We start from the raw sequence: 5,000 nt of genomic DNA on the forward strand, positions 1-5,000 counted from the left end.
GGGAGCTCACACCGCAAAGTGTCCGCCATCCCCCTCTCGGCAGCGGGGCACACGACTCGTCTTTGACCCGCGGGTGCAGCAGCACGGTTCTTTTGCCCCGGAGGTTCCTCCGACCGACCTTCTGGAACCGAAGATGGGCATTTAGGGTCCTGAAAAACGTGTCCCCGAAAATCTCCGCGAACCTTTCTTGGCAATATTGTAGATGTGGCACCCGGCCCAGCCACCGGGGCAAACCACCAAAAGTGTCCGCCCTCCTGGATCGAAGGGTCGGACAAAGCCCATTTCAAAAACCTCATACGGACTTCCAGGCCTCTCCGGCGGGCCCAGGTCAACCGCTCGCCCCCCAGCAGCGAAATTTTTTTCTAAGTCCCACGCCGGACACCAGGTCAACACGGCTCTCTGGCAGGAGAAGCCCGCCGCTCCCGAGGAAGCGCCCCCGGCTTGCCCTGAACGCCGTAAGGGAGGGCGGCAGGTCACCGGGGCGAAACCGGAGCGGTGGCCGGTCTCCTGGAACTCTCCCCCGGCCTGGCCCGCCGGGCCGCTCCCGGCCGGAGCTCCCACGTTAACCGCTCCCAACGCAACCGAGCAGAAGTTTTCCAAGTCCCACGGCGGACACCAGGTCCTCCCGGTTCCCCGTCAGGAGAGCCCCGCCACTCCTGGGGAAGCAAGCACCGCTGCCTGCCCGACCTCCGAGCCCATCACCGGGGGGGGGGGCGGGAGCCGGAATCGCGGGCCAGAGCCTGGAACTCTCGCACGGCCAGGCCCGCCGGATCGGGGCACGCTGCCTCCACGCTCGGTTGACAAGGCAGCGCGGCACGGTTCTTTTGCCCCGGAGGTTCCTCTGACCGACTTTCTGGAACCGAACATGGGCATTTAGGGTCCTGAAAACCGAGTCCCCCAAAATCTCCGCGAACCTTTCTTGGCAATATTGTAGATGCGGCACCCGGCCCAGCCACCGGGGCCAACCGCCGAAAGTGTCCGCCCTCCTGGAGCGAAGGCCCGGGCAAGGCCCGTTTGAAAAACCTCATACGGACTTCCGGAGCGCGAGCCCGGGCGCCAGGTCGACCCAGGGCCGACCTCCCGGGCCCCAGAGAGGCACGTCTCCGCCGCGGAAGCCGCCTGATGCCCGCGCCGAAGGCCCCCGGGCCCGCCCGGCCTCCGCGCAGGGCACCGGGGAGAAGTAGGAATCGTGGCCGGGCTCCTGGAACTCCTGCCCGGCCTGCCCCGCGGAAGCATGCCGGGTTCTCCCGCCGCGCCGTGCAGGTTCTTCCGCCCCTCGCCGGGGTAGCCGGGCTCCAACCGCTGGGCCCCGCAGCCTGGAAGGGCCCCTGCGAGTCGCCCCCCGGCCTGCACGCCCGCCGTGCAGTCGACCGGGTCGAAGCCGGAATCGCGGCCGGGTTCCTGGAACTCTCGCCCGGCCTGCCCGCCCGGCCCGCCCCCCGGGCCGGGGCTCCAGTCGACTTGGAGCCAAACTCGGTTTTGACCCCCTCCTGCAGCACGGTCCGGCCCCGGAGGTTCCTCCGTCCGACCTCCTGGAACCCAAGATGGGCATCCAGGGTCCCGAAATCCGTGTCCCCGAAAATCTCCGCGAACCTTTCCTGGCAATATTGTAGATGCGGCACCCGGCCCAGCCACCGGGGGCAACCGCCGAAAGTGTCCGCCCTCCTGGAGCGAAGGCCCGGGCAAGGCCCGTTTCAAAAACCTCATACGGACTTCCGGAGCCCGAGCCCCGGCGCCAGGTCGACCCAGGGCCGACCTCCCGGGCCCCAGAGAGGCTCGTCTCCGCCGCGGAAGCCGCCCGCCGCCCGCGGCGAAGGCCCCCGGGCCCGCCCGGCCTCCGGGCAGGGCACCGGGGAGAAGTAGGAATCGTGGCCGGGCTCCTGGAACTCCTGCCCGGCCTGCCACGCGGAAGCATGCCGGGTTCTCCCGCCGCGCCGTGCAGGTTCTTCCGCCCCTCGCCGGGGTAGCCGGGCTCCAACCGCTGGGCCCCGCAGCGTGGAAGGGCCCCTGCGAGTCGCCCCCCGGCCTGCACGCCCGCCGTGCAGTCGACCGGGTCGAAGCCGGAATCGCGGCCGGGTTCCTGGAACTCTCGCCCGGCCTGCCCGCCCGGCCCGCCCCCCGGGCCGGGGCTCCAGTCGACATGGAGCCAAACTCGGTTTTGACCCCCTCCTGCAGCACGGTCCGGCCCCGGAGGTTCCTCCGTCCGACCTCCTGGAACCCAAGATGGGCATCCAGGGTCCCGAAATCCGTGTCCCCGAAAATCTCCGCGAACCTTTCCTGGCAATATTGTAGATGCGGCACCCGGCCCAGCCACCGGGGGCAACCGCCGAAAGTGTCCGCCCTCCTGGAGCGAAGGCCCGGGCAAGGCCCGTTTCAAAAACCTCATACGGACTTCCGGAGCCCGAGCCCCGGCGCCAGGTCGACCCAGGGCCGACCTCCCGGGCCCCAGAGAGGCTCGTCTCCGCCGCGGAAGCCGCCCGCCGCCCGCGCCGAAGGCCCCCGGGCCCGCCCGGCCTCCGGGCAGGGCACCGGGGAGAAGTAGGAATCGTGGCCGGGCTCCTGGAACTCCTGCCCGGCCTGCCACGCGGAAGCATGCCGGGTTCTCCCGCCGCGCCGTGCAGGTTCTTCCGCCCCTCGCCGGGGTAGCCGGGCTCCAACCGCTGGGCCCCGCAGCGTGGAAGGGCCCCTGCGAGTCGCCCCCCGGCCTGCACGCCCGCCGTGCAGTCGACCGGGTCGAAGCCGGAATCGCGGCCGGGTTCCTGGAACTCTCGCCCGGCCTGCCCGCCCGGCCCGCCCCCCGGGCCGGGGCTCCAGTCGACTTGGAGCCAAACTCGGTTTTGACCCCCTCCTGCAGCACGGTCCGGCCCCGGAGGTTCCTCCGTCCGACCTCCTGGAACCCAAGATGGGCATCCAGGGTCCCGAAATCCGTGTCCCCGAAAATCTCCGCGAACCTTTCCTGGCAATATTGTAGATGCGGCACCCGGCCCAGCCACCGGGGGCAACCGCCGAAAGTGTCCGCCCTCCTGGAGCGAAGGCCCGGGCAAGGCCCGTTTCAAAAACCTCATACGGACTTCCGGAGCCCGAGCCCCGGCGCCAGGTCGACCCAGGGCCGACCTCCCGGGCCCCAGAGAGGCTCGTCTCCGCCGCGGAAGCCGCCCGCCGCCCGCGGCGAAGGCCCCCGGGCCCGCCCGGCCTCCGGGCAGGGCACCGGGGAGAAGTAGGAATCGTGGCCGGGCTCCTGGAACTCCTGCCCGGCCTGCCACGCGGAAGCATGCCGGGTTCTCCCGCCGCGCCGTGCAGGTTCTTCCGCCCCTCGCCGGGGTAGCCGGGCTCCAACCGCTGGGCCCCGCAGCGTGGAAGGGCCCCTGCGAGTCGCCCCCCGGCCTGCACGCCCGCCGTGCAGTCGACCGGGTCGAAGCCGGAATCGCGGCCGGGTTCCTGGAACTCTCGCCCGGCCTGCCCGCCCGGCCCGCCCCCCGGGCCGGGGCTCCAGTCGACATGGAGCCAAACTCGGTTTTGACCCCCTCCTGCAGCACGGTCCGGCCCCGGAGGTTCCTCCGTCCGACCTCCTGGAACCCAAGATGGGCATCCAGGGTCCCGAAATCCGTGTCCCCGAAAATCTCCGCGAACCTTTCCTGGCAATATTGTAGATGCGGCACCCGGCCCAGCCACCGGGGGCAACCGCCGAAAGTGTCCGCCCTCCTGGAGCGAAGGCCCGGGCAAGGCCCGTTTCAAAAACCTCATACGGACTTCCGGAGCCCGAGCCCCGGCGCCAGGTCGACCCAGGGCCGACCTCCCGGGCCCCAGAGAGGCTCGTCTCCGCCGCGGAAGCCGCCCGCCGCCCGCGGCGAAGGCCCCCGGGCCCGCCCGGCCTCCGGGCAGGGCACCGGGGAGAAGTAGGAATCGTGGCCGGGCTCCTGGAACTCCTGCCCGGCCTGCCACGCGGAAGCATGCCGGGTTCTCCCGCCGCGCCGTGCAGGTTCTTCCGCCCCTCGCCGGGGTAGCCGGGCTCCAACCGCTGGGCCCCGCAGCCTGGAAGGGCCCCTGCGAGTCGCCCCCCGGCCTGCACGCCCGCCGTGCAGTCGACCGGGTCGAAGCCGGAATCGCGGCCGGGTTCCTGGAACTCTCGCCCGGCCTGCCCGCCCGGCCCGCCCCCCGGGCCGGGGCTCCAGTCGACTTGGAGCCAAACTCGGTTTTGACCCCCTCCTGCAGCACGGTCCGGCCCCGGAGGTTCCTCCGTCCGACCTCCTGGAACCCAAGATGGGCATCTAGGGTCCCGAAATCCGTGTCCCCGAAAATCTCCGCGAACCTTTCCTGGCAATATTGTAGATGCGGCACCCGGCCCAGCCACCGGGGGCAACCGCCGAAAGTGTCCGCCCTCCTGGAGCGAAGGCCCGGGCAAGGCCCGTTTCAAAAACCTCATACGGACTTCCGGAGCCCGAGCCCCGGCGCCAGGTCGACCCAGGGCCAACCTCCCGGGCCCCAGAGAGGCTCGTCTCCCCCGCGGGAGCAGCCCGCCGCCCGCGCCGAAGGCCCCCGGACCTGCCCGGCCTCCGGGCAGGGCACCGGGGAGAAGCCGGAATCGCGGCCGGGTTCCTGGAACTCTCGCCCGGCCCGCCCCTGGGCCGGAGCTCCAGTCGACATGGAGCCAAACCCGGGGTTGACCCCCTCCTGCAGCACGGTCCGGTCCCGGAGGTACCCCTGCCCGACCTCCTGGAACCCAAGATGGGCAACTAGGGTCCCGAAAAGCGTGTCCCCGAAAATCTCCGCGGACCTTTCCTGGCAATATTGTAGATGCGGCACCCGGCCCAGCCACCGGGGGCAACCGCCGAAAGTGTCCGCCCTCCTGGAGCGAAGGCCCGGGCACGGCCCGTTTGAAAAACCTCATCGGGACTTCCAGGGCCGGAGCCCCGGCGCCAGGTCGACCCCGGGCCTCCCTCCCGGGGCCCAGCACGGCTCGTCTCCCCCGCGGGAGCATCCCGCCGCCCGCGCCGAAGGCC

This window comes from Alligator mississippiensis, unplaced genomic scaffold (assembly GCF_030867095.1).
Source record: "Alligator mississippiensis isolate rAllMis1 unplaced genomic scaffold, rAllMis1 scaffold_161, whole genome shotgun sequence".
Lineage (NCBI taxonomy): Eukaryota > Metazoa > Chordata > Crocodylia > Alligatoridae > Alligator > Alligator mississippiensis.